This window comes from Panulirus ornatus, chromosome 4, assembly GCF_036320965.1.
Source record: "Panulirus ornatus isolate Po-2019 chromosome 4, ASM3632096v1, whole genome shotgun sequence".
NCBI lineage: Eukaryota > Metazoa > Arthropoda > Malacostraca > Decapoda > Palinuridae > Panulirus > Panulirus ornatus.
This window is the reverse complement of record NC_092227.1, coordinates 2171211-2193693: the sequence shown is the minus strand read 5'-3', so window position 1 is coordinate 2193693 and position 22483 is coordinate 2171211. Positions and strand designations below refer to the sequence as shown.

Below are 22483 nucleotides of genomic sequence, written 5' to 3'. Positions count from 1 at the left end.
TGGATAGTGAACGGAAGCCAAGTTAATGTATTTTCTGGTAACTGTACAATGATAAATCTCCCACAAATCCCAGGATGACTTTAGCTGGAATGGGAGCAGTAAATTCCTCCCGGATCCGGTACTCACGTTTGTTTTTATTTTGGCTTTTTGCTGTAATTCCGTGGGTCGTTATATAGTCATATCTGCACCACACCGATGCTGCCTGCAGGCGGCTATAAAGGGTATTGAGACGAATGGTATACGAGTTCTGTGTATTTCTGTGACATCTTTACTCATATATATATATATATATATATATATATATATATATATACAGACGGTACACATGAGGGCGCATTTTCATGGGGCACATAATACCCTCCATCAGCAAGGATTCGAACCTTATGCCATGTAAGTGGTGACTGGGTACACTGACCACTCGGCCACGCTTCCCGTGAAAGGAAAAGACTATTCTATTACACGTAATCGAATACCCTTCACCTCACGTCCTTGAGCAACGGAGTCGAGATTGATCACATCCCGTTAGACTCTCAGTACCAAGTACTCAGAAATCATATATATATATATATATATATATATATATATATATATATATATATATATATATATATATATACTAGTTGCATTTGTAGGAACAATCTGGCCAATGTGTAGCAACTTTAAGATCAAGGAACATGCAAGACATCTAAAAAGATCTTCTGAACCCTACAACATCATTAAAAAAAAAATCTTTAAAAAGTTCTTTAAAAGAAGCTTATGCTCTGAGGCACAAATCCTCGACCGTCTCATAGCATAGACCTCAGGCATACGATACAGAGAGATGAAAGAGAGGAATACTGGTCGTTCCTGTACTGGTGCGTGTAGGGTTAGGGGTATAACCAGGGTGCAGACTTACTCAGACACAGAATGCTACAGAGGACATGATTTAACTCGCCTAGAGTCTCTCTCTCTCTCTCTCTCTCTCTCTCTCTCTCTCTCTCTCTCTCTCTCTCTTCTCTCTCTCTCTCTCTCTCTCTAGGAGAATCAAGATCTGAAAACTCATTCTTCCTCACCTCTAACGCGATGAAGTGAAGTTCCGCTCTGCTTATGATGGACCAGAGATGAAATTACCATAATGATGACTTCATTTACACGAAAGAATCCAAAGATTTTTTACGTATCTTAATGAGGAAATGAGGATGGAAGAGATGTCATATTAGACGTCCCGGCCTGGTGGATGAGGGAGGGAAGCACGCTTGGCGTAGTCAAGTGATGTCGCTCTCTTTTGGTGACGTTGATGGTGAACGTTAGTATACACCAGTGATGGTGAACGTTAGTATACACCAGTGATGGTGAACGTTAGTATACACCAGTGATGGTGAACGTTAGTATACACCAGTGATGGTGAACGTTAGTATACACCATTGATGGTAAACGTTAGCGTACACTATTGATGGTGAACGTTAGCATACACTATTGATGGTGAACGTTAGTATACACCATTGATGGTGAACGTTAGTATACACCAGTGATGGTGAACGTTAGCATACACCAGTGATGGTGAACGTTAACATACACCAGTGATGATGGTAAACGCTCTCATACATCAGTGGTGGTGTATAGAACCTGTGGTGTCGAGGGTGTAGTGAAGATGAACTTTGACCTGACCCGTGAGATGTGCAGGAATTTTTCAAGGGTGAAGTGGAGTCTGTCTAGGGTGTAGAGTGATAGGCGAGTGATAGGGAAACATTCGCTTTCAAATATTGGCATTTTCTTACGTTTCATATTCAGACAAATCACTTTCTTTTTCACATTCAAATAGACATGCTACTCTTGTGGTTGTATGACTTTACTGGTTATGAACGTTTAACCTGAGTGTGTGTGTGTGTGTGTGTGTGTGTGTGTGTGTGTGTGTGTGTGTGTGTGTAATTATCTCCTTCCACTGTACAGGGAGGGAGCTCTACATCCAGTCACACTGTACCATTCATCTGATAATTCATTCCGTCATGTCACTGAATTTGTCTTAATTATCGATATAAATAACTATGACCTATCCTCAGGTAACTTTAAAGTACACCCTACCATCAACCAAATCATTATGAATGAAGTATCTAGACAAAATACCATAAAAAATGAGTAACACGCATGCCGGCCCAACCAACCCCGTATAACTTCCCATACCCACAAGGCACGCACCCCTTACTTTCCCTCTAACAGCCGGGACAGTTGCCACTCTGTCACAGAGGCTGGATGATGTGTTAAGCCTCTGTCCTCATACTAGGAGTTGAGACTTGGTGAAATGTTTACATCTGACAAGCCGGGATCTCCGTGAAGGACGTTGTGTATCGTATCGAACTCCTACTGCCGTTGTGTGCCTCCTTCTTACGTTGAGGAGGTCCCGGGTTACGTTATAAAGTCCTTCTGCAGGAGGTGGCCAAGCTGGTCTCCCACCAGGAGGTGAGGTGCAGGCAGACGCACACACTCCACGTCCCTCTGGTCAAGGCCTGTCTCTCTCTCTCTCTCTCTCTCTCTCTCTCTCTCTCTCTCTCTCTCTCTCTCTCTCTCTCTCTCTCTCTCTCTCTTTCCTGTAGGTGGAGACCAGGTCCTCCTCCTCCTCTTCATCCTCCTCGTCGGCCTGGTGCTGGCCAAGGCCTTCACGCCGCCGGTGTAGGTGACCTGAAACGTACCCATACCCTCACTGGCAAGTTCATACGTATTGTCAGGAACTGCCTATGGTACAGGCAACCATATCTCGACCAACTCCAGGCGTTCTTTCTGCCAGTACTTCCTCTACTATATATATATATATATATATATATATATATATATATATATATATATATATATATATATATATATATATATATATATATATATATATGTATATATATATATATATATATATATATATTTTTTTTTTTTTTTTCATACTATTCGCCATTTTCCGCATTAGCGAGGTAGCGTTAAGAACAGAGGACTGGGCCTTAGAGGGAATATCCTCACCTGGCCCCATTCTCTGTTCCTTCTTTTGGAAAATTAAAAAAAAAACGAGAGGGGAGGATTTCCAGCCACCCGCTCCCCCCCCCCCACCCCCCCACCCCCCATTTTAGTCGCCTTCTACGACACGCGGGGAATACGTGGGAAGTATTCTTTCTCCCCTATCCCCAGGGATAATATATATATATATATATATGTACGTATATATGCTTCACTCTGTAAGATTGCCAACACATGTAATACATTTCCATACCCGGGAAATGAAGAGGGAGCCATGACCTCCAGCCTGCCGCGAGCAATATTACAAATGTATAGCTCAATCGTATAGAAAATTGCCGTCACCCATTGTTCACTTTCCTGTAAAAAAGACTTCCCACGTCTGGTGTGGATCCTGAAGTCTTGCTTCAGCACTCACACAGCCTTATGTAAAGGAAGTCGTCATATTGGGATCTATGAAACTAAACATTATAATAATAAGACCGTCTTCACAAGGGAAATATCACGATCGCTGGGTAATAAACAGATGTCTTCACTCACTCATGTCTACCTAACACTGTGACCTTAAACTATGACTAACAGAAAGATACATATAAGTCCCTCTTTTTATTTTTTTTTTTCACATCATCTTTACTATACTACATCTTCACTACACTTTGGACACTAAGGTTTATGATAACTAACGCCGAAGACGATCGGAATTCATCTTCTATTAATCTTAATGTTGATATCATTCATGATTAAGTAATATGACTGAAATTAGAATCATACATTTTACGTCTAAATTCTAACACAGACGTTACCGGACTCCGCCTACATGTGGTTACGTCATTATTGAGGGGGTGACCTCCAGCAAGGCTGTATCATCGAAGTACAATCTTGTTGAAGAACTTCTCACTTCGTATGAGACCATTCTTCCCTGCTACTGATTGTAGCTCGGCCTTCGACTTATAGGAACCTATGAGAATGGGTCCTGGAGTTACTTTGAAAGAGAAAGAGAGGAAAAAAGAGAAAGAAAATACCAAGAAAAATACTTTTTTCTCCTGTATGCTTCAGTCAGGACATCAATGTAAGTCTTCAAGTAGAAACAAAGGTAATCAGCATTCTTTGCCTTACCTGGAGTCCAGAGTAAAGTCATTAACCTGAACAGAAGCGGAGTCTGAAATTCAGTCAAGAAAAAAGAAAAATCTTTTTGCCTTTTAATAGGGTCACTAAGCAGGGTCACCAGGCAGGGTCACCAAGCAGGGTCACCAGTCAGGGTCACCAAGCAGGGTCACCAGGCAGGGTCACCAAGCAGGGTCACCAGGCAGGGTCACCAAGCAGGGTCACCAGGCAGGGTTACCAGGCAGGGTTACCAAGCAGGGTCACCAAGCAGGGTCACCAAGCAGGGTCACCAGGCAGGGTCACCAAGCAGGGTCACCAGGCAGGGTCACAAGGCAGGGTCACAAGGCAGGGTCACCAAGCAGGGTTACCAGGCAGGGTCACAAGGCAGGGTCACCAGGCAGGGTCACCAAGCAGGGTCACCAAGCAGGGTCACCAAGCAGGGTCACCAGGCACGGTCACCAAGCAGGGTCACCAGGCAGGGTCACCAAGCAGGGTCACCAGGCACGGTCACCAAGCAGGGTCACCAGGCAGGGTCACCAAGCAGGGTTACCAGACAGGGTCACCAGGCAGGGTCACCAGGCACGGTCACCAAGCAGGGTTACCAGACAGGGTCACCAGCAGGGTCACCAAGCAGGGTTACCAGGCAGGGTCACCAGGCAGGGTCACCAGGCAGGGTCACCAGGCAGGGTCACCAGGCAGGGTCATCATCAATCAGTCAGGAGCATTTGTTCAATAGCTTACAAGGTTGAGGTACAACTCGTCCGTCACTACTCCAGGATACAGCGACAGTGACGGATGTCACTGCCTGAGATCTGTGGTGATTCCTTGCCTGAACGACCATTACTCCCGGAGTGGTCGTTCTAGACTCACTGGGGGGGGGGGGGGGGACCATGCAAGGAGGTCGATAGATAAATGTCGATTAAATTGTGTGGGTCAAAAAAAAATCAAAAGTTTAATAAGTTAATCGTATATAGAAAAAAGAAACGGCAGAAAAAGTTTCTACTCTTCGTATAATTAGATAAAAATCTATGAACTGATATCATTAAGCCCATCCATTTCATTAAGGGCGTAAACCTCTTCAATTAAAAGGTATACACAACACATACACACTTTCCTGAATATATTTCCGGATGATGCCGAGGTCATGAGGGAAGTGAAAACCGTGAAGGATCGCATCAGCTTACATGGGCATCGTGGAGGAACTGGATGTGCTGCATGATTGATGAAGTTCAACCCGAGCATTGAACAGATATCGTGTGCTGGTGTATCGTTCACAAGTTCATTACATTTTCTATAAATGTGAAATCGCGTATGTCTGGGGTGGTGATGCATATATCTAGAGGGGTTGAGGGGGAGGGGGGAGGTTACCTCACGCTGACAGGATCAGAGGCCGCGCCGTCAGAAGATGTCTGGTAAACCATCATCAAGCAAGATTTGTGTATGTTAACTAGTCTCCAATGAGAGATGAAACCTCAGACGTGTCTTAAAGGTGAAAGTATGTTCCGTCATACACCAGGGGATGACCCCTTCAGTCTTTAGGCTTGGATATAGTTATGGTGAGAAAGAGATTCACTGTGGTTGACGGAGGAATCACCCCCCCCCCCTCTCTCTCTCTCTCTCTCTCTCTCTCTCGTCACCACAGGAGAGTCAAGAGTCAAAACCCCACCAGTGTACACACGCCTGGCTGCTTGCGTTCACGTCGGACAACAGCAGGTGTAATGTGTGGTCCTCCTCCTCCTCCTCCTCCTCGCCCCTCGCTCACGCACAAGATGGATTAAGGTGGGTCAGGTCCTCAGGCCGCTGGCTTGACGTTGTCCCTAAGTGCTCCTCCCTCTCCTCTCCTGGGTAAGGGTCTTTGTCATCTGTCATTACATACACTGAGGCAAGGCAGAGCAGCTGACCTATTTGTCCCACCTTCACAAGGCCTTTCATGAGGATTTCTCTTTTTCTCTTTGTCTCTCCAGCAGATTGTGTCTTTCCCAGAACTGAGAATTGTTTTTTTCTGCTCCTACGAACGTCCATCACCGTCGAGGCCACGACCCTGCCTGAGCTGGTACTTAAGTGGTGGTCGTCTATTCGTGACCTGCGCCAGTTGCCAGGTCTCTCTGTTCAGTGTTTCTCATGTAGTACACAGAACTCTTCTTCCCATCGTCTTCTGTTGCTGGATAATATCTCAGGTCATCCAGCCTCCACCTACAGTTTATATCTTATACATGTACTTTGATCTGGCTGGGGACTGGTTATGGTGAGGCCGACTGTCGACTGGTAGCGGCCAGGTCGACGTTCTGGCTGGGGTCTGGTAGCGCCGGTACTTGAGAAGGTAAACTCAAGGACTCTGGCATCTCTGAGTCGCTGAGACGCTTGTCAGAAATATATATATATAAAAATATTCTCCTTTTTACACAATTCTTGGAAAATACGAAGCCAAAAAACATATATGTTCATGGAGGAAAAAGGAAAGGTAGGCCGAGTGCCCTCCCCCCCCTTTTTCTCCATCCACTTGCAGGGGCTGAAGTACTACCGAGTGGGGCCGTCGGATGGGGAGAGAGAGAGAGAGATGCAGCTGGAGGCGGGCCTCCGAGGAACCTTCTTGTGGTACCTTTGGCAGGGGTGGTTCTCGAGCGTCCTCACAAGATGAGAGCAGTAAGTGTGTAGTGCTGGACCACTGTGGACGGGAATGGTCGTTACTATAGTCGTTGTATGATGATGATTACCGTGTGATATTCGCTGTATCAGAGAAGGAGAAGGAGAAAGAGGAGGAGTAAGAGGAGGAGAAGGTTGAGATGATGGGGGGTCTCTTTTGAAGACAACTGTCAGAATCGGCTGCTAGAAATGAACGTTGGGAAAAAAATTAAGAACAGCGACGTCCAACTAGCAGAGGAAATGACCTGGATGTGCACCGGAAGCTCACAGGGAAGAAGAGCTTGGGCACTGAGTGTACGCAAGAGAGGTGAGTATGATGGAGCATGGCATCGTCCAAGCCGACCTGACACCACGCCACTCCCTCGTCCGCTCGCTCTGGCCACCAGTCATCACCCTATGATTAAAAAGCACCAGTTCATCTCAACACGACATCCCCAACATGCTCCAGATGGAAATCCTGAACTGAAGACATTGAACGATCATCTGGCATGTGTCCTGTGCTCGTCTCACAGCGCTGACTTCCCAACAGACAAACATACAACATAAACTTAGTTTTTGTGATTCATGGTCCCACTCGGTGGACGTGGTCCTGGGCGCTTCCAGAGTCACATAGACTGGGCCTCTGGGACAGCAAGTAACGGAATATATATATATATATATATATATATATATATATATATATATATATATATATATATATATATATATATATATATATATATATATATATATATATATATATATTGTCATGTACTCTACTAAGATCTTGTTTAAGGGTATTGGATTACTAGCAGTCGAATAGTCGTTTCCCTGTTGGGGGCGATCATAGCCTCGAAGTTAGCGTTCCCAGCTACCACGCAAATGGTAAGGGGTTCGAATCTTTGCATATATGTATATATATATATATCATCATGTACTCTCCTAACATCTTGTTTAGATTTAAAATCTTATATTATTTTGTCCTCCATACTACGCCTCTCCACTGCCTCTCTGGCACGTTGGAACCAGATCGTTCTGCGTTCATTCAAGTCCTTGTTGCTTCGTCTCACTTTGACTGAGACAAGCCGGGCTTCAGACCCACTCCTTATATATCAGTGCCGATGCCTTCCACGGCAGTCTCAACCCAGACGGCATCCTGAGGTGTAGTGGCTCTTCCCCGAGGTGTGGTGGTGTGGTAGGGGAGCGTAACGATTTTTTTATGTAAGTTAAGCTGCCTTTGTGGTTAAATGCACTTACGGTTGTATTAACATAGTTTTGTGCTGTGTGCTGGGAAATTGCTTTTTCATTTGATTTGTGGTTAATTAGTTATTATACTTGCTGTTACTTCTATGTTTGATTAATGATACTGATCATTATCAACCTGAGCTCATTCTCCACCTGTAATTTTTCACAATCATTTATGACGGGTCTTCGCGCAGTATAACCTAGACAACAGTGCTCTATATCGACCATCACCTTCATTACTGTGAGAGCTAGATTCGTTATAATAAATATACACGAAATGAGTAAGAATGATAAGTGAAATCACATACATCAAACAGAACAGAAACAATAACAACTGGGAACCCATCAGTTGAAGCCAGTCATGAAACAGTTTTAAACGTAAAATAAATTCATTTTGATATTTGATATCTGCCAGAGCCGTAATGGATGGAATATGTAAATGAGATCAGAGAGGACTTGTTGACACATGACCAACATGTTATTTGAAAGATATACCAATATAGTCGACCAATATTGCAAAATGAATGATAATTTTTTTTTCCTAGGGTTTGTGCAGCATGTTCATACTGCAAATGTTATCGTAATTTACAATCACGATTCCTTTCCTCTCTGCTCTTCACTACACAATATGGGTTCTGCTCTGGTTACAGCAACACACACAATGTTGGACGCATTTACCGTTCAATCACTGACGGGATCGTTCTCTTCACATAACATCTGAAGCTTTATGAATTCTACATTGAAGCTGAAACTCACGTATCGCTTAAAACAAGTACGAGTCATGGGTTAAGGACGTGTAGAATGTATCTGAGAGGCTGTATGTATACCTCCTCCAACCCAAGAGCGATAGGAAGGGAGTTACTGATGGGCAGATGGGAAGACGTTTTAACAATACCTATGATTCTTATTCTCTCTCTAGAACACAAGAGTTTGTAGTACGAACCATCATCTGCTGACGCAGCTTGGATAGAAGAGAGAAATATTCTGATAGGAGAGCGTCGTCGCAGCTAAAGGCTGAATAAACCAGAGGTTATAGATTATAAAAGAGGACATTCTATGAACACATTGTGAGATGATGTACAAAATTGATGAGAAAAGGAATAGATATTAAAAGGGGAAAACAAGCGGGGAACCTGAGTGATTTGTGTTGACTGGTTCATTAAGGAAGTGGAAGATCTTATGGCTTCCAGATGCTGAGTCCAGACTTGGGAGACGTTGGGTTAGTAAGAAAATATGATCCTTGATCTGGCACAGTGAGATGAGCAGGAACAGGAACTTTATAATGCGGTGTGGGCGAAAGGGAGGAGGATTATATAGTGGCTTCGCCACACTCACTTCCAGGACGAACTCTCAGGTGGGAGGACGTGGAAGTAGCACCTTGGGACTAGGGACACCGCCACTACACGTCCCTCGTTAAAGCGCCTCGAGCTTTGTGCCTTGAAGGAGAGAGAGAGAGAGAGAGAGAGAGAGAGAGAGAGAGAGAGAGAGAGAGAGAGAGAGAGAGAGAGAGAGTAGCAGTGTCATGAAGCGTCCTCAGGAGCCGTATGTATCCCTCCTGGAGGTGACAGCTTGGGTATTGGTGTAAGCTGCTGAGTGGCGTAACCATTCCTTCCTCGCCAACTTGGGCCAGACATACGAGACTAACACTCAGTCGTAATGGCTTAAACGGTCGAGACATTCATTATAAACCTGATTTCATTTAGAATTGCTTAACATTCTCTGTATGAAGCCAGAAATCTCATTTTCCTTAATGAAAAGATTGCTTCACGTTCATCTAAACACAAGATATATATTTCGAGTGTCGTTCTTATCATGTTGGGGCATATGATGTGCCTTGACCTACAACCTCGTATTGTTCGCTCTAGGACGAGATGAGTGAAATAGATATTGCATGTACGGGTGTTCAGTGCACAGGTCTGTACATCTGCTGCTTGTGAATCATAGCGATAGACGGATAAGAAACTAAAGCTGAAGAAGATTAATTTTTTTCCTTCTCTTCTTTCTCTCTTTGTGGGCAAGAGAACGCTTGAGTCGTATCCGTTTTGGATGAAAGGCGAAATAGAAAGTAAAAGAAGTCAAACTCAGCAACAGACCAATTGATTCCTGTCATAGGAAATGGGATACTGCGAGGATTGGCTTGGTTACGTAGCAAAGCACCAGGAGGAGGAGGAGGAGGAAGAGAGAAAGAGGAAAGCAGAGGGAAAATTCTAGTTTCGCTGAACGAGGAGGGAAAACAGAGAGTGGTTACAACGGTCGTACCTCGTGTGGTTGGTCTTCACAGAATATGTGGGAATGAGAACAGCTGACACACTCACACACGATGCGAGCTAAGACCTATCTGATTTGAAAGACAGTCAGACAAGCTCAGGAGGGGCAGTGGCAGAAATGATACTTGCAAAACAGATAGAGAGAGAGAAGCAGTATGATAGAAGACGTTAAAAGACGGCTGGAGAGAGAGAGAGAGAGAGAGAGAGAGAGAGAGAGAGAGAGAGAGAGAGAGAGAGAGAGAGAGAGAGATCCTGCAGCATTCGGGAATTAGATTTTGCGACGTTCATTTATGTTTGTCCTTCGTGCAGTGCGGTGCTATTTCCAAAAAACAATGTTCTGACTATTTTCTTTAGACCTTGTAGAAGTCGCCACTGTGAAATGGAAGAAATGTAGCTTCTCAATGAACAGAATTCGTGTCAATTAGTGAAGAACAGAACTTGTATGTTGTTCTGTGAAGAACAGAGATTGTGTACCTTTCTGTGAAGAAGAGAAGAAATATATGAAATGTGTGGTTTTCCAGCGGAGAGAAAAGCATATATTCTCGCGGCCCATGAGTCGCGGTAGACTGGATTCCAGAATCACACACAAGACCCCCAGGGAAAGTCAACAGACACGAGAATAAGCAAAATCTGAAGCCAACCAACTCTCCTCTTCAGTACCGCCGACTCTGGCAATGTACTGCACAAACCTTGTATCCCCCTCGCTCGCTCTTGGGGGGGGGGGGGGGGGGGGTCTTGGGACCCACCGTCCTACTGTGGGCCAGGTGGGTGTACATGCACCCCCCTTCCCCCCACCATCTCCTCTCTCGAGTTCAGTGTTTGAATTCCCCAAACGGGGCCCACGTCCCTCTGGGTTTGCTTATCCTTACCTTAGTCGAGATCCAACGTTCAGGCTCACTCAGTCATTCAGTCTAACTGGTAATGAGGTAATGCACTTATCTTCATTGTTGGTGAGGGACTGTACTTGTGAGGTACAGTACCTGGTGAGGGACTGTACTTGTGAGGTACAGTACCTGGTGAGGTACAGTACCTGGTGAGGTACAGTACCTGGTGAGGGACTGTACTTGTGAGGTACAGTACCTGGTGAGGGACTGTACTTGTGAGGTACAGTACCTGGTGAGGGACTGTACTTGTGAGGTACAGTACCTGGTGAGGGACTGTACTTGTGAGGTACAGTACCTGGTGAGGGACTGTACTTGTGAGGTACAGTACCTGGTGAGGGACTGTACTTGTGAGGTACAGTACCTGGTGAGGGACTGTACTTGTGAGGTACAGTACCTGGTGAGGGACTGTACTTGTGAGGTACAGTACCTGGTGAGGGACTGTACTTGTGAGGTACAGTACCTGGTGAGGGACTGTACTTGTGAGGTACAGTACCTGGTGAGGGACAGTACCTGGTGAGGTACTGTACTTGTGAGGTACACTGCCTTGTAATGCACTGCGTCTGATGAGGCACTGTATTTTAATGAGGTACTGTATCTTGTTATGTGCTGTATCTGGTGAGGTATTATATCAGGTAAGGTGTGACCCCCCCAGGTCCCTGGTGTATTGTAAAAGACATTAGGTGTGGTAAGGCTGGGTTTCCAGTGGTTATCTTCGGCGAGGCACTTGCTCTGTCCACTTGTTATCTCAGTTAAAGTGCTATCTCCGTCAGGTGTTATCTCAAGTTAATTATCATCTCTTGTAACGTGTCATCTCAGTCTCTACAAGAGGGACGAGATATAACCTCTACAACAGGGACGAGAAACAGTTAATCCCTACAACAGTTATTTTTGATGCCAACGCCACGTAGCCTCTGGACGAGCCTGGCCTACCACTAGTGGTACACACACACACACACACACACACACACACACACACACACACAAGCAAACACAAACACACACAGAAACACTCACACACACACACACACACACACACACACACACACACACCTCGGGCAGGGGAACCACTGCTGAAGGCGAGAGTCTATTGTCTGCAAGGACATCCTGGATCACTGGAGATACGCTTTTCCTTATCTCAAAGTATTGACACATTTTGAGGTAAGCACGAGGAGCTACTGTGACGTGTTGTCTCCTAGATGCAAAAATAAGATATGAGGTAAACCAGTGACATCTCACTCTTTATCTGTGATCAGTGCCTCCGTCCATCTGTGATCAGTGCCTCCGTCCATCTGTGATCAGTGCCTCCGCCCATCTGTGATCAGTGCCTCCGTCCATCTGTGAACAGTGCCTCCGTCCATCTGTGAACAGTGCCTCCGTCCATCTGTGAACAGTGCCTCCGTCCATCTGTGATCAGTGCCTCCGTCCATCTGTGATCAGTGCCTCCGTCCATCTGTGATCAGTGCCTCCGTCCATCTGTGATCACAGCCTCCGTCCATCTGTGATCACATGGTATCTAATACAGAAAGGAAGAGTGGGAGTCTACAAGGCCATAATGAAAAGAAATGGGGGAAGGTGTCTTAGGGGAAGCTAGAATGAGCAAACTTCTGAAGACGAGGAAGAATTAAGGTGAGAAACTTTCGGTGGGACCCCTCCCTTTATTAGCGGCTTCTGAGGAAATGCCACAGTGTCAAGATGAGGGAGGACCTACAGACGTCTTCCCCCAGCACAATGAATCACTATTTCCTAGTTGTGATCTCTGACTGATAAGGTACACTGATACATTCATTCAATACGATTGGAATACGTCAGTGATTCGTATACCAGTCCAATATAATCACAGAATATTGATAAGTTCATGCAATACATTTTTGGTGGCATATTGTTAGGTATTGTTGCATGTCCTTCTTTAATCTTATATTGAGAAAATGTGAAGACCATTTTGTGCAAGTGGTATGTAACTTTCAACAAGCCATCAGGACTTTAAGGGTCAATTAATGGAGCAATTAGTGGAGGACAATTACCAACCGTGCAGTGAAGCAGTGAGGCATCGTTAACCTGAACTGCTGTTTACATTATGATTGAAGGATGTCGGGGGTTTGCGAATCAGCTTGAGTTTGTTTAGATAGTTTGACTTCCAAGAGTGAGTTAATCAGATGAGTGTAAGGTCAGCAGATGAGCCAGTAAGAGTGGGGTCAGCAGGTGAGCCAGTGAGAGTGGGATCAGCAGGTGAGCCAGTGAGAGTGGGGTCAACAGGTGAGCCAGTTAGAGTGGGGTCAGCAGGTGAGAGCCTCAGGTCAGCAACTGTAAGGCCAGTAGGTGAGGCAGGCAGGCAGGCAACTCAGCAAGGCGGAGCAACCTCCTCTTCCTTCAGGAGTGTGACGGTAAAGTAACACCGCTGCCACTGTGTCCAGAGTCAGGGACGATACCATTCTTTACTGTGGGGTAGATCCTCATGTCTGGACTCGCATGTGCGGAAGCATTTCTTGCTTCAGCTGTTCCAGAAATCTTCAGTCGTTTTCGTCCTTTAGTCTGAACCCCAGATGTGTCTGTCTATCTCTGTCATATCGTTCTGTCTGTCTTCATGTCCTCTTGTGACTGTCTGCCTCTCTGTGTCTGTGGACACAGTCGAGTGCCTGGGTTCAAATTGTTAGACCATACAGCACTCGGCATGCTGATTGCTGTATGCTCGCTGGCAACTCAATGGTGAGCCGTTTCGATAACTGTTTCTTTCCTTACACCTCGAAGCTACCCTCTCATGTCTTTCCTAAAAACTATGACCTGCCACATTCTAAAAGAAAGGTTTTTCACTTCCTTCAAAATTCGTAAATACTTTCCCTTGTCTCTTCTTTTTTTCCTTTCATTGATGTAGACTTTTGTCCGTGACTGGAAACTCCAACGAAAAAGAAAAGGATCTCGAGGTTGTGAGTGCGGCATTCTTAATGTGGTTATGATCCTCCAGTGATCTATTTCGTCTCTGTAATCAAAAATCTCATCATCGACTTGCGGAGTAAATGGTACATGTTGGGTAGGTTGTGCTGTCCAGTATGTAGACAGCACACTAAGCCACTACCGTTCTATTCTGAATTTAAAAAAAATGTTATAAGCCAGTCTTTTTTTTTTTTTTTACCACGATCGTGTGCACATTGACAAGAAATATTTTCCCTCTGGGTAATTCATCCCTTACTAAGGTAATTCACAATTTGCCCAGGTGATATACCTCTAGTCAAGGTGATCTACACCTTACCAAGGTAATTTACCATTCCCAAGTTACTTTACCCTTTACCAAGGCTATTTGCACTTCCCAAGGTAATTCACCGCTTACATATCCTGTGTGCTCGCATCCTCTGCTGGCAGCCGCTTGAAAGAGGTAGTCAGGCAAGTGATAGCCTTATACCCACTCCTTCCTGTTGATTAGCAGTTGTCCAGAGGATTGTTCTCCACGTATATCATACTTTCTAAATGTACAGATGAATGTCTAGGGTGGACATGATATATCATGAGTGTGAGTTAGTGTGAGAATGAGCCATAAGTATGAACGAGAATTATCTAAAATGTCAGTTTTATGATCATGAAAGTGTATTATGTGTATGTACAATCTGAGCAAGATCAGCTATTATATGCATTACCCAGAACTCTGATGTAGGTCTTCGTATGAGTAAACACTAAACCAATGTTATGAGCCAGTATGAGTTCATATTATAATCATAAGCTGGCATTATGAGTGTGAATAATTTTGACAACTGTGTAGGTCTTGGTACTGGAGTAACATTGAGCAGTCTTCAGCTGGTAGTGTTGGCCCAGCTGTTGTAAGTAGATGGGTGACTACCAGCTAGGTAGTGTTGACCCAGCTGTTGTAAGTAGGTGGGTGACTATCAGTTGGTAGTGTTGACCCAGCTGTTGTAAGTAGGTGGGTGGCCACCAGCTAGTAGTGTTGACCCAGCTGTTGTAAGTAGGTGAGTGACTACCAGCTAGTAGTGTTGACCCAGCTGTTGTAAGTAGGTGGGTGACTACCAGTTGGTAGTGTTGACCCAGCTGTTGTAAGTAGGTGGGTGATTACCAGCTGGTAGTGTTGGCCCTGCTGTTGTTGGTAGGTGGGTGACTACCAGCTGGTAGTGTTGGCCCAGCTGTTGTTGGTAGGTGGGTGACTACCAGCTGGCAGTGTTGGCCCAGCTGTTGTTGGTAGGTGGGTGGCCACCAGCTGGTAGTGTTGACCCAGCTGTTGTTGGTAGGTGGGTGGCCACCAGCTGGTAGTGTTGACCCAGCTGTTGTAAGTAGGTGGGTGACTACCAGCTAGTAGTGTTGACCCAGCTGTTGTAAGTAGGTGGGTGACTACCAGCTAGTAGTGTTGACCCAGCTGTTGTAAGTAGGTGAGTGACTACCAGCTAGTAGTGTTGACCCAGCTGTTGTAAGTAGGTGGGTGACTACCAGCTAGTAGTGTTGACCCAGCTGTTGTAAGTAGGTGGGTGACTACCAGCTAGTAGTGTTGACCCAGCTGTTGTAAGTAGGTGGGTGACTACCAGCTGGTAGTGTTGGCCCAGCTGTTGTTGGTAGGTGGGTGGCCACCAGCTGGTAGTGTTGGCCCAGCTGTTGTAAGTAGGTGGGTGACTACCAGCTAGTAGTGTTGACCCAGCTGTTGTAAGTAGGTGGGTGACTACCAGCTAGTAGTGTTGACCCAGCTGTTGTAAGTAGGTGGGTGACTACCAGCTAGTAGTGTTGACCCAGCTGTTGTAAGTAGGTGGGTGACTACCAGCTGGTAGTGTTGGCCCAGCTGTTGTAAGTAGGTGGGTGACTACCAGCTGGTAGTGTTGGCCCAGCTGTTGTAAGTAGGTGGGTGACTACCAGCTAGTAGTGTTGACCAGCTGTTGTAAGTAGGTGGGTGACTACCAGCTAGTAGTGTTGACCCAGCTGTTGTAAGTAGGTGGGTGACTACCAGCTAGTAGTGTTGACCAGCTGTTGTAAGTAGGTGGGTGACTACCAGCTAGTAGTGTTGACCCAGCTGTTGTAAGTAGGTGGGTGACTACCAGCTAGTAGTGTTGACCAGCTGTTGTAAGTAGGTGGGTGACTACCAGCTAGTAGTGTTGACCAGCTGTTGTAAGTAGGTGGGTGACTACCAGCTAGTAGTGTTGACCAGCTGTTGTAAGTAGGTGGGTGACTACCAGCTAGTAGTGTTGACCAGCTGTTGTAAGTAGGTGGGTGACTACCAGCTGGTAGTGTTGGCCCAGCTGTTGTAAGTAGGTGGGTGACTACCAGCTGGTAGTGTTGGCCCAGCTGTTGTAAGTAGGTGGGTGACTACCAGCTAGTAGTGTTGACCCAGCTGTTGTAAGTAGGTGGGTGACTACCAGCTAGTAGTGTTGACCCAGCTGTTGTAAGTAGGTGGGTGACTACCAGCTAGTAGTGTTGACCCAGCTGTTGTAAGTAGGTGGGTGACTACCAGCTAGTAGTGTTGACCCAGCTGTTGTAAGTAGGTGGGTGACTACCAGCTAGTAGTGTTGACCCAGCTGTTGTAAGTAGGTGGGTGACTACCAGCTAGTAGTGTTGACCCAGCTGTTGTAAGTAGGTGGGTGACTACCAGCTAGTAGTGTTGACCCAGCTGTTGTAAGTAGGTGGGTGACTACCAGTTGGTAGTGTTGACCCAGCTGTTGTAAGTAGGTGGGTGACTACCAGCTAGTAGTGTTGACCCAGCTGTTGTAAGTAGGTGGGTGACTACCAGCTAGTAGTGTTGACCAGCTGTTGTAAGTAGGTGGGTGACTACCAGCTAGTAGTGTTGACCCAGCTGTTGTAAGTAGGTGGGTGACTACCAGCTAGTAGTGTTGACCAGCTGTTGTAAGTAGGTGGGTGACTACCAGCTAGTAGTGTTGACCCAGCTGTTGTAAGTAGGTGGGTGACTACCAGCTAGTAGTGTTGACCAGCTGTTGTAAGTAGGTGGGTGACTACCAGCTGGTAGTGTTGGCCCAGCTGTTGTTGGTAGGTGGGTGGCCACCAGCTGGTAGTGTTGGCCCAGCTGTTGTTGGTAGGTGGGTGGCCACCAGCTGGTAGTGTTGGCCCAGCTGTTGTTGGTAGGTGGGTGGCCACCAGCTGGTAGTGTTGGCCCAGCTGTTGTTGGTAGGTGGGTGGCCACCAGCTGGTAGTGTTGGCCCTGCTGTTGTTGGTAGGTGGGTGACTACCAGCTAGTAGTGTTGACCCAGCTGTTGTAAGTAGGTGGGTGACTACCAGCTAGTAGTGTTGACCCAGCTGTTGTAAGTAGGTGGGTGACTACCAGCTGGTAGTGTTGGCCCAGCTGTTGTTGGTAGGTGGGTGGCCACCAGCTGGTAGTGTTGGCCCTGCTGTTGTTGGTAGGTGGGTGGCCACCAGCTGGTAGTGTTGGCCCAGCTGTTGTTGGTAGGTGGGTGGCCACCAGCTGGTAGTGTTGGCCCTGCTGTTGTTGGTAGGTGGGTGGCCACCAGCTGGTAGTGTTGGCCCTGCTGTTGTTGGTAGGTGGGTGGCCACCAGCTGGTAGTGTTGGCCCAGCTGTTGTAAGTAGGTGGGTGACTACCAGCTGGTAGTGTTGGCCCAGCTGTTGTTGGTAGGTGGGTGACTACCAGCTAGTAGTGTTGACCCAGCTGTTGTAAGTAGGTGGGTGACTACCAGCTGGTAGTGTTGGCCCAGCTGTTGTAAGTAGGTGGGTGACTACCAGCTAGTAGTGTTGACCCAGCTGTTGTAAGTAGGTGGGTGACTACCAGCTAGTAGTGTTGACCCAGCTGTTGTAAGTAGGTGGGTGACTACCAGCTAGTAGTGTTGACCCAGCTGTTGTAAGTAGGTGGGTGACTACCAGCTAGTAGTGTTGACCAGCTGTTGTAAGTAGGTGGGTGACTACCAGCTAGTAGTGTTGACCCAGCTGTTGTAAGTAGGTGGGTGACTACCAGCTAGTAGTGTTGACCCAGCTGTTGTAAGTAGGTGGGTGACTACCAGCTAGTAGTGTTGACCCAGCTGTTGTAAGTAGGTGGGTGACTACCAGCTAGTAGTGTTGACCCAGCTGTTGTAAGTAGGTGGGTGACTACCAGCTAGTAGTGTTGACCCAGCTGTTGTAAGTAGGTGGGTGACTACCAGCTAGTAGTGTTGACCAGCTGTTGTAAGTAGGTGGGTGACTACCAGCTAGTAGTGTTGACCCAGCTGTTGTAAGTAGGTGGGTGACTACCAGCTAGTAGTGTTGACCCAGCTGTTGTAAGTAGGTGGGTGACTACCAGCTAGTAGTGTTGACCCAGCTGTTGTAAGTAGGTGGGTGACTACCAGCTAGTAGTGTTGACCCAGCTGTTGTAAGTAGGTGGGTGACTACCAGCTAGTAGTGTTGACCCAGCTGTTGTAAGTAGGTGGGTGACTACCAGCTAGTAGTGTTGACCCAGCTGTTGTAAGTAGGTGGGTGACTACCAGCTGGTAGTGTTGGCCCAGCTGTTGTAAGTAGGTGGGTGACTACCAGCTAGTAGTGTTGACCCAGCTGTTGTAAGTAGGTGGGTGACTACCAGCTAGTAGTGTTGACCCAGCTGTTGTAAGTAGGTGGGTGACTACCAGCTAGTAGTGTTGACCCAGCTGTTGTAAGTAGGTGGGTGACTACCAGCTGGTAGTGTTGGCCCAGCTGTTGTAAGTAGGTGGGTGACTACCAGCTAGTAGTGTTGACCCAGCTGTTGTAAGTAGGTGGGTGACTACCAGCTAGTAGTGTTGACCCAGCTGTTGTAAGTAGGTGGGTGACTACCAGCTAGTAGTGTTGACCCAGCTGTTGTAAGTAGGTGGGTGACTACCAGCTAGTAGTGTTGACCCAGCTGTTGTAAGTAGGTGGGTGACTACCAGCTGGTAGTGTTGGCCCAGCTGTTGTAAGTAGGTGGGTGACTACCAGCTGGTAGTGTTGGCCCAGCTGTTGTAAGTAGGTGGGTGACTACCAGCTAGTAGTGTTGACCAGCTGTTGTAAGTAGGTGGGTGACTACCAGCTAGTAGTGTTGACCCAGCTGTTGTAAGTAGGTGGGTGACTACCAGCTAGTAGTGTTGACCCAGCTGTTGTAAGTAGGTGGGTGACTACCAGCTGGTAGTGTTGGCCCAGCTGTTGTTGGTAGGTGGGTGGCCACCAGCTGGTAGTGTTGGCCCAGCTGTTGTAAGTAGGTGGGTGACTACCAGTTGGTAGTGTTGACCCAGCTGTTGTAAGTAGGTGGGTGACTACCAGCTGGTAGTGTTGGCCCAGCTGTTGTTGGTAGGTGGGTGACTACCAGCTAGTAGTGTTGACCCAGCTGTTGTAAGTCTGGCCGGCACTGGAAGACAAGGACCTGCCACTCAGTGATCCAGGAGGAGGAACACAGCTGACGAGAGTGTAGCCTTAGCCAGGTCAAGCCTGGAAAAGGCAAAGAATATGAGCGAAGTAATGACCCAAGTATAATGTGTGACTCACTGACTTTATGCGATACAAAAACGCTTCACGTTTCACAAAGTTGTCTCCATGAATAAGAAAAAACAAGAGTTGAAATAAAGAATAGCCGGCGCGTGTCTGGTGTACACGTGTCTGGTGTACGTAAGGAAGCCATTAGACAACTAACGAGATAGCAGCTGAGTTACATAGAAAGCAACACGAGAAAGCCCGACACACGTGATGTAAGTTGGTTCCTGGAACCTCCACAACATTCGAACGTGGAAGATAGTATTTTGTATATTCCAGGACGACATACTCCTGGAGCAGCAGCAGTAAACACAGACACCTGCTAAGGTGTACAAGTCCCTCTCCCAGCCGATGAAACTCCACAATATCAGTGACCAGTTTGGCACACTCGCTACAGCCTTGAAAACACGATCATTTGGTCCATGTGTGAACTCCTGTTGTCCTTGTGACGCAGGGCGATGCTCTGCTGGGAGAGGCGTCTATCTTTCAGGAGTCTGTGGACATTGTGAGGGCGGCAGCGTGGAGGCTGTAGGTAGGAGCCTGGGGCGGCAATGTGAGGATCAGAAAGATGAGGGAAAAAAATATTCTTGGTGTAATTTTGAAATATTTAGTTCATGTAGAACTGGGAGTGAAAAGACCAACCAGTGAGACGACTGGAGTGAGGAGAATTAGAGAATAAAGAAGGAACAGACTGACATGATCGATGCACGGGAGGGATGACTGACTGAGGCTGAGACGATGTTAAAGAAAAAGACGCAACAAAATAACATACCCGAGTTTTAATGAGTCCTGGTGATGCTCCTTCATGTAGAGGGAGATTATTGAGTAGTTCTAGTGACACCACAAGAGAAGTGGTTAGTGTCAGCCAACCGACTGGTGCGCACCGTTCTGCAGCAGGTCACACACCTCACTGATTCCCCAAACGTCGTGGATCTTTAGACTTCAGGTGTCAGGGCCAGAGGTAAACACCACACTTCTGAATATTCTCATCTGATAAACTACACGTCAGTCAGAACTCGTCACTGAGAAGTCCACAAAAAGTCCCAACGTTCTCCAGACTCCCACCCGTTGTTCTCCCTGGAGGTTGAGATGCGACAACTTAACCTCACTGACTCTGGATCATCACGGTTGAGTCCATGATACAGTCAGGCATTCACGACTCACCTCAGGATGAGGCAAAACTCACATAATACGAACGCTGGCCTAGTAACTATACAAGCATCACCCATCCTTAGAATACATCGTTAAACTGTTTACAGCATTGGCGTGTTGGGTTATGCCTGGTTGGCTGAGCCCCATCTTGGGCCCTACGTATGTACAACTACTAGATTGTCAACAGTGGTACTCTACCGCCAGGTGTGGAGAGGCAACACAATGGACTGGTGTCACTGGGGACCCAAACGGACGCTGTCGCTGGTGTAGGGAACCCACGTAGAAGATGCCGTCGCTAGTGTAGGGACTCAGACAGACGATGTCACTTGGAATTACAGATGAAGGGATCAAAGCAGATATGTCTGGCTGTGACTCGTACTGACAAGACGAGGGGAATTCTTCTGTCTGGGTTCTACCTTCGTTGACAGAGACGGCCAAGAGTGACGCTCTACAGCGCTGTAGGGAAAGATGACTGAGAAATAAAAAGCGATGAAAATAGATAAAGGAGAAATCAAACAAGATTGCATGAATGAAAAGAGCGAAGATAAGAGAACTCGAGAGAGGAATAACAAAGGCGAGACGAAAGAGAAAGAGAAAGAGCACAGACTTATTGAGACAATGATGGGAAGGAAAGAGTAATGATAAGGAAATCAGTAATGAACGTGATAAGCGAAGACAAGAAAAGGGGATGTGAGAGAGGTCGAAGTGTACTTTAATGACTGGAGGGAGAGGGAGAGAAAGAGAAAGAGGGAAAGAACAAAGAAAAAGGAGAAAATGATGATGAAATAATCGTAATAAAACAGTTAAATAAATGAAAGCAGAAGAGAGAGACTTACATAGAGTTACGATGATACACAGACCACACAGACCCGAGGTCCAAGCAAGATGGTCTGCCCATAACACTGCTTAAAAGAAATGCAGTCCTCTTAAAAGCAGTAGGAGAAAAGAACAGCAATGTGGAGACTCTTCCCCCACCCTCCACTTCCTCTTGCAACACGTCGGACAGAAAACAGGTAGAAAAAATACCTTGCAGGACTAATGTGCCTGAAGGAAATCTCTATAGGAAAGTCATAAGGTAGAATGAGCATGAATATATCAAACATCCCATCACCAACGTCATACATCCCATCACCAACGTCATGCATCCGTTCACTTTTTGTTACAGACACAATAGTAAGGATAAACTAAAGTTCCAGCCTCTCGACTTACCATGGTTATAAAACCTCAGATGTTGAAGAATGATACATAAATTCATTCTCGTTCTCATGAAGCAGACGACACCTGCTAGCACCCACATCTTTGTAGAACCATGGTTTATAACTTAATGCTGTTGACAGAAGAGAGGTTGAACCTCATGGATTATCTCTTGCTAGCAGGGCAGAGTTTCATCTTCTATACTGGTTCAGGTTTATATATACATATATCTATCTATATATATATATATATATATATATATATATATATATATATATATATATATATATATATATATATATATATATATACATATATATAGATATACCGGCTGGCTTTGTCGGAAGTAAAGACGTTAGCTGTAAGTCATGATGTCTTTCTTTATGCATGTCTTTCTGTTTTACGTTGGAGGTTCCAGTCACTGACAAAAGTGCGCATCAAGGCCGGGCCTTCATTGAAGTATGGAAAGGTCAGTGAAAGGAAATGAAGGAGACTTAAAGGAAAGTATCTACGAATTTTGAAGGAAGCGGAAAATTCTACATTTCCAGAAGTGTTGCGGTCGTGCTCACACCTGAGGATGATCCGCGCTGATGTGGGATGTGTGAAGGGAGGACACACCAAGTACTAGCTTTGATCTTCAGCTTGTT

General features: G+C 46.1%; 1 long non-coding RNA gene across 2 annotated transcripts in view; it reads left to right on the top strand.

The window, feature by feature from the left end:
• The first annotated feature begins 7848 nt into the window (after positions 1-7848).
• The window catches only part of LOC139765080 (uncharacterized), a 50511-nt gene continuing 35876 nt past the window's right edge, over positions 7849-22483 (top strand). For both annotated transcript variants that reach the window (XR_011716565.1, XR_011716564.1), the window contains exon 1: positions 7849-7920. This is a non-coding gene — a long non-coding RNA (uncharacterized lncRNA). The remainder of the gene's footprint in view (positions 7921-22483) is intronic.